This window comes from Colletes latitarsis, unplaced genomic scaffold (genome assembly GCF_051014445.1).
Source record: "Colletes latitarsis isolate SP2378_abdomen unplaced genomic scaffold, iyColLati1 scaffold0002, whole genome shotgun sequence".
Lineage (NCBI taxonomy): Eukaryota > Metazoa > Arthropoda > Insecta > Hymenoptera > Colletidae > Colletes > Colletes latitarsis.
The window spans coordinates 4059079-4067012 of NW_027488365.1; positions in this window are offsets into that span (position 1 = coordinate 4059079).

The window sequence follows — 7934 nt, forward strand, 5'->3', positions numbered from 1 at the left end:
CAGTCAATTAAACCTGGATTCGCGCAATATCTTACAGGATAATGCAAGTTAGGTCTAGCTTAGGCCTGGGATTTGCCCTCATCAGGGTCATACTTTCGCAATCTTCACATACTTTTTGAACAGATCCTGGGTTTTTTCTGGTTCGAATCACGTAGTAATGTGCTACCACACTGAAACAGTCGATTAAACCTGGGTTCGATCAATATTTTTGAGGATAACGCATGTTAGGTCTAGGTTAGGCCTGGGATTTTCACTCACCAGACTCATACTTTCGCATTCTTCACATATTTGTTGAACGGATCCTGGGTTTCTTCTGGTTTGGATCACGTAGTAATGTGGTACCACACTGAAACATTCAATTAAACCTAGTCTTGACAAATATTTTGGAGGATAACGCATGTTAGGTCTGGGTTTGGTCTAGGATTTGCCCTCATCAGGCGCATACTTTCGCATATATCTCATTCTTGTTGGCCAGATCCTGGGCTTCCACTGGTTTGGATCACGTAGTAATGTGATGCCACACTGAAACAGTCATTAATCCTGGTCTTGATAAATCTTTTAGAGGATAACGCAAGTTATGTCTGGGATACGTCTGGGATTTGCCCTCATCAGGCTCATACTTTCGCATTTTTCACATACTTGTTGAACAGATCCTGGGTTTTTTCTGGTTCGAATCACGTAGTAATGTGGTACCACACTGAAACATTCAATTAAACCTGGTCTTGACAAATATTTTGGAGGATAACGCATGTTAGGTCTGGGTTTGGTCTAGGATTTGCCCTCATCAGGCGCATACTTTCGCATATATCTCATTCTTGTTGGCCAGATCCTGGGCTTCCACTGGTTTGGATCACGTAGTAATGTGATGCCACACTGAAACAGTCATTAATCCTGGTCTTGATAAATCTTTTAGAGGATAACGCAAGTTATGTCTGGGATACGTCTGGGATTTGCCCTCATCAGGCTCATACTTTCGCATTTTTCACATACTTGTTGAACAGATCCTGGGTTTTTTCTGGTCTGGATCACGTAGTAATGTGGTACCACACTGAAACAGTCGAATAAACCTGGTTTCGATCAATATTTTTGAGGATAACGCATGTTAGGTCTAGGGTAGTTCTGGGATTTGCTCTCGTCAGGCTCATACATTCGCAGTTTTAACATACATGTTGACCTGATCCAGGGTTTTTTCTGCTTTGGATCACGTAGTATAGTGGTAACACACTAAAACATTCCATTAAACCTGGTTACGATCAATATTTTAGAGGTTAACGCAAGTTAGGTCTGGGATAGGTCGGGGGCTTGCCCTCATCCGGCTCATGCTTTCGCATTTTTCACATACTTGTTGAACAGATCCTGGTTTTTTTTTCTGGTTTGGATCACGCAGTAATGTGGTACCACACTGAAGCAGACCATTAAACCTGGTTTCGATTATTATTTTAGAGGATGACACATGTTAGGTCTTGGTTAGGTCTGGGATTTGCCCTCATCAGGGTCATACTTTCGCGTTTTTCACATACTTGTTGGCCAGATCGTGAGCTTCCACTGGTTTGGATCACGTAGTAATGTGATGCCACACTGAAACAGTCAATTAATCCTGGTGTTGATAAATATTTAGAGGATAACGCAAGTTATGTCTGGGATAGGTCTGGGATTTGCCCTCATCAGGCTCATACTTTCGCGTTTTTCACATACTTGTTGAACGGATCCTGGGTTTTTTCTGGTTTGGACCACGTAGTAAAGTGGTACCACACTGAAACAGACGATTAAACCTGGTTTCGATCAACATTTTTGAGGATAACGCAAGTTACGTCTGGGTTAGTTCTGGGATGTGCCATCATCAGGCTCATACTTTCGCATACTTCTCATTCTTGTTGGCCAGATCCTTTTCTTCCACTGGTTCGAATCACGTAGTAATGTGCTACCACGCTGAAACAGTCGATTAAACCTGGGTTCGATCAATATTTTTGAGGATAACGCATGTTAGGTCTAGGTTAGGCCTGGGATTTTCACTCACCAGACTCATACTTTCGCATTCTTCACATATTTGTTGAACGGATCCTGGGTTTCTTCTGGTTTGGATCACGTAGTAATGTGGTACCACACTGAAACATTCAATTAAACCTGGTCTTGATAAATATCTTAGAGGTTAACGCATGTTAGGGCTGGGTTAGGTCGGGGATTTGCCCTCGTCAGGCTCATACTTTCGCATATATCTCATACTTCATGGCTAGATCCTGGGCTTTCTCTGGATTGGATCTCGTAGTAATGTGTTACCACACTGAAACAGTCAATTAAACCTGGTTTTGCACAATATCTTACAGGATAACGCAAGTTAGGTCTAGCTTAGGCCTGGGATTTGCCCTCATCAGGGTCATACTTTCGCAATCTTCACATTCTTTTTGAACAGATCCTGGGTTTTTTCTGGTTCGAATCACGTAGTAATGTGGTACCACACTGAAACATTCAATTAAACCTGGTCTTGACAAATATTTTGGAGGATAACGCATGTTAGGTCTGGGTTTGGTCTAGGATTTGCCCTCATCAGGCGCATACTTTCGCATATATCTCATTCTTGTTGGCCAGATCCTGGGCTTCCACTGGTTTGGATCACGTAGTAATGTGATGCCACACTGAAACAGTCATTAATCCTGGTCTTGATAAATCTTTTAGAGGATAACGCAAGTTATGTCTGGGATACGTCTGGGATTTGCCCTCATCAGGCTCATACTTTCGCATTTTTCACATACTTGTTGAACAGATCCTGGGTTTTTTCTGGTTTGGATCACGTAGTAATGTGGTACCACACTGAAACAGTCGAATAAACCTGGTTTCGATCAATATTTTTGAGGATAACGCATGTTAGGTCTAGGGTAGTTCTGGGATTTGCTCTCGTCAGGCTCATACATTCGCAGTTTTAACATACATGTTGACCTGATCCAGGGTTTTTTCTGCTTTGGATCACGTAGTATAGTGGTAACACACTAGAACATTCCATTAAACCTGGTTACGATCAATATTTTAGAGGTTAACGCAAGTTAGGTCTGGGATAGGTCGGGGGCTTGCCCTCATCCGGCTCATGCTTTCGTATTTTTCACATACTTGTTGAACAGATCCTGGTTTTTTTCTGGTTTGGATCACGCAGTAATGTGGTACCACACTGAAGCAGACCATTAAACCTGGTTTCGATTATTATTTTAGAGGATGACACATGTTAGGTCTTGGTTAGGTCTGGGATTTGCCCTCATCAGGGTCATACTTTCGCGTTTTTCACATACTTGTTGGCCAGATCGTGGGCTTCCACTGGTTTGGATCACGTAGTAATGTGATGCCACACTGAAACAGTCAATTAATCCTGGTCTTGATAAATATTTTAGAGGATAACGCAAGTTATGTCTGGGATAGGTCTGGGATTTGCCCTCATCAGGCTCATACTTTCGCGTTTTTCACATACTTGTTGAACGGATCCTGGGTTTTTTCTGGTTTGGACCACGTAGTAAAGTGGTACGACACTGAAACAGACGATTAAACCTGGTTTCGATCAACATTTTTGAGGATAACGCAAGTTACGTCTGGGTTAGTTCTGGGATGTGCCATCATCAGGCTCATACTTTCGCATACTTCTCATTCTTGTTGGCCAGATCCTTTTCTTCCACTGGTTTGGATCACGTAGTAATGTGATGCCACACTGAAACAGTCAATTAATCCTGGTCTTGATAAATGTTTTAGAGGATAACGCAAGTTATGTCTGGGTAAGTTCTGGGATTTGCCCTCATCAGGCTCATACTTTCGCATGTTTCTCATTCTTGTTGGCCAGATCCTGGGCTTCCACTGGTTCGGATCACGTAGTAATGTGGTACCACACTGAAACATTCCATTAAACCTGGTCTTGATAAATATTTTAGAGGATAACGTATGTTAGGTCTGGGTTAGGTCTAGGATTTGCCCTCGTCAGGCTCATACTTTCGCATATTTCTCATACTTCATGGCTAGATCCTGGGCTTTTTCTGGATTGGATCACGTAGTAATGTGGTACCACACTGAAACAGTCAATTAAACCTGGTTTCGATCAATATTTTTGAGGATAACGCATGTTAGGTCTAGGTTAGGTCTGGGATTTGCTCTCGTCAGGCTCATACTTACGCATTTTTCACATACTTGTTGAACAGATCCCTGGCTTTTTCTGGTTTCGATCACGTTGTAAAGTGTTACCACACTGAAACGGTCAATTAAACCTGGTTTTGATGAATATTTTAGGGGATAACGCAAGTTATGTCTGGAATAGGTCTGGAATTTGCCCTCATCAGGCTCATACTTTCGCGTTTTAAACATACTTGTTGAACTGATCCTCGGTTTTTTCTGGTTTGGATCACGTAGTAAAGTGGTACCACTCAGAAACAGTCAATTAAACCTGGTTTCGGTCAATATTTTAGAGGATAACGCATGTTAGGTCTGGGTTAGGTCGGGGATTTGCCCTCGTCAGGCTCATACTTTCGCATATTTCTCATACTTCATGGCTAGATCCTGGGCTTTTTCTGGATTGGATCACGTAGTAATGTGATGCCACACTGAAACAGTCAATTAATCCTGGTCTTGATAAATATTTTAGAGGATAACGCAAGTTATGTCTGGGTAAGTTCTGGGATTTGCCCTCATCAGGCTCAGACATTCGCGTTTTTCACATACTTGTTGAACAGATCCTGGGTTTTTTCTGGTTCGGATCACGTAGTAATGTGGTACCACACTGAAACAGTCGATTAAACCTGGTTTCGATCAATATTTTAGAGAATAATTCATGTTAGGTCTGGGTTAGGCCTAGGATTTGCTCTCATGAGGCTCGTACTTTCGCATATTTCTCATACTTGATGGCCAGATTCTGGGCTTTTTCTGGTTTGGATCACGTAGTAACGTGGTACCACACTGAAACAGTCGATTAAAGCTGGTTTCGATCAATATTTTTGAGGATAACGCAAGTTACGTCTGGGTTAGTTCTGGGATGTGCCATCATCAGGCTCATACTTTCGCATACTTCTCATTCTTGTTGGCCAGATCCTTTTCTTCCACTGGTTTGGATCACGTAGTAATGTGATGCCACACTGAAACGGTCAATTAATCCTGGTCTTGATAAATGTTTTAGAGGATAACGCAAGTTATGTCTGGGTTAGTTCTGGGATTTGCCATCATCAGGGTCATACTTTCGCATACTTCTCATTCTTGTTGGCCAGATCCTTTTCTTCCACTGGCTTGGATCAGGTAGTAATGTGATGCCACACTGAAACAGTCAATTAATCCTGGTCTGGATAAATATTTTAGAGGATAACGTATGTTAGGTCTGGGTTAGGTCTAGGATTTGCCCTCATCAGGGTCATACTTTCGCATTCTTCACATACTTTTTGAACAGATCCTAGGTTTTTTCTGGTTTGGATAACGTAGTAATGTGGTACCACACTGAAAGAGTCGATTAAGCCTGGTTTCGATCAATATTTTTGAGGATAACGCATGTTAGGTCTAGGTTAGGTCTGGGATTTGCTCCCGTCAGGGTCATACTTACGCATTTTTCACATACTTGTTGAACAGATCCCTGGCTTTTTCTGGTTTCGATCACGTTGTAAAGTGTTACCACAGTGAAACGGTCAATTAAACCTGGTTTTGATGAATATTTTAGGGGATGACGCAAGTTATGTCTGGAATAGGTCTGGAATTTGCCCTCATCAGGCTCATACTTTCGCGTTTTTCACATACTTGTTGAACTGATCCTCGGTTTTTTCTGGTTTGGATCAGGTAGTAAAGTGGTACCACTCAGAAACAGTCAATTAAACCAGGTTTCGGTCAATATTTTAGAGGATAACGCATGTTAGGTCTGGGTTAGGTCGGGGATTTGCCCTCGTCAGGCTCTTACTTTTGCATATTTCTCATTCTTGATGACTAGATCCTGGACTTTTTCTGGATTGGAACACGTAGTAATGTGGTACCACACTGAGACAGTCATTTAAACCTGGTTTCCATGAATATTTTAGACGACAACGCAAGTTAGGTCTGGGTTAGGTCTGGGATTTGCTCTCATGAGGCTCGTACTTTCGCATATTTCTCATTCTTGATGGCTAGATCCTGGACTTTTTCTGGACTGGATCACGTAGTAATGTGGTACCACACTGAAACATTCAAGTAATCCTGGTCTTGATAAATATTTTAGAGGATAACGTATGTTAGGTCTGGGTTAGGTCTAGGATTTGCCCTCATCAGGGTCATACTTTCGCATTCTTCACATACTTTTTGAACAGATCCTGGGTTTTTTCTGGTTTGGATAACGTAGTAATGTGGTACCACACTGAAAGAGTCGATTATGCCTGGTTTCGATCAATATTTTTGAGGATAACGCATGTTAGGTCTCGGTTAGATCTGGGATTTGCTCTCGTCAGGCTCTTACTTTCGCATATTTCTCATTCTTGATGGCTAGATCCTGGACTTTTTCTGGATTGGATCACGTAGTAATGTGGTACCACACTGAGACAGTCATTTAAACCTGGTTTCCATGAATATTTTAGACGACAACGCAAGTTCGGTCTGGGATAGGTCTGGGATTTGCCCTCATCAGGGTCATACTTTCGCATTTTCCACATACTTGTTGAACAGATCCTGGGTTTTTTCTGGGTTGGATCACGCAGTAATGTGGTACCACACTGGAGCAGTCCACTAAACCTGGTTTCGGTCAATATTTCTGTGGGATAACGCATGTTAGGTCTAGGTTAGGCCTGGGATTTTCACTCACCAGACTCATACTTTCGCATTCTTCACATATTTGTTGAACGGATCCTGGGTTTCTTCTGGTTTGGATCACGTAGTAATGTGGTACCACACTGAAACATTCAATTAAACCTGGTCTTGATAAATATCTTAGAGGATAACGCATGTTAGGTCTGGGTTAGGTCGGGGATTTGCCCTCGTCAGGCTCATACTTTCGCATATTTCTCATACTTCATGGCTAGATCCTGGGCTTTCTCTGGATTGGATCTCGTAGTAATGTGGTACCACACTGAAACAGTCAATTAAACCTGGATTCGCACAATATCTTACAGGATAATGCAAGTTAGGTCTAGCTTAGGCCTGGGATTTGCTCTCATCAGGGTCATACTTTCGCAATCTCCACATACTTTTTGAACAGATCCTGGGTTTTTTCTGGTTCGAATCACGTAGTAATGTGCTACCACACTGAAACAGTCGATTAAACCTGGGTGCGATCAATATTTTTGAGGATAACGCATGTTAGGTTTAGGTTAGGCCTGGGATTTTCACTCACCAGACTCATACTTTCGCATTCTTCACATATTTGTTGAACGGATCCTGGGTTTCTTCTGGTTTGGATCACGTAGTAATGTGGTACCACACTGAAACATTCAATTAAACCTGGTCTTGATAAATATCTTAGAGGATAACGCATGTTAGGTCTGGGTTAGGTCGGGGATTTGCCCTCGTCAGGCTCATACTTTCGCATATATCTCATACTTCATGGCTAGATCCTGGGCTTTCTCTGGATTGGATCTCGTAGTAATGTGGTGCCACACTGAAACAGTCAATTAAACCTGGTTTTGCACAATATCTTACAGGATAACGCAAGTTAGGTCTAGCTTAGGCCTGGGATTTGCCCTCATCAGGGTCATACTTTCGCAATCTTCACATTCTTTTTGAACAGATCCTGGGTTTTTTCTGGTTCGAATCACGGAGTAATGTGGTACCACACTGAAACATTCAATTAAACCTGGTCTTGACAAATATTTTGGAGGATAACGCATGTTAGGTCTGGGTTTGGTCTAGGATTTGCCCTCATCAGGCGCATACTTTCGCATATATCTCATTCTTGTTGGCCAGATCCTGGGCTTCCACTGGTTTGGATCACGTAGTAATGTGATGCCACACTGAAACAGTCAATTAAACCT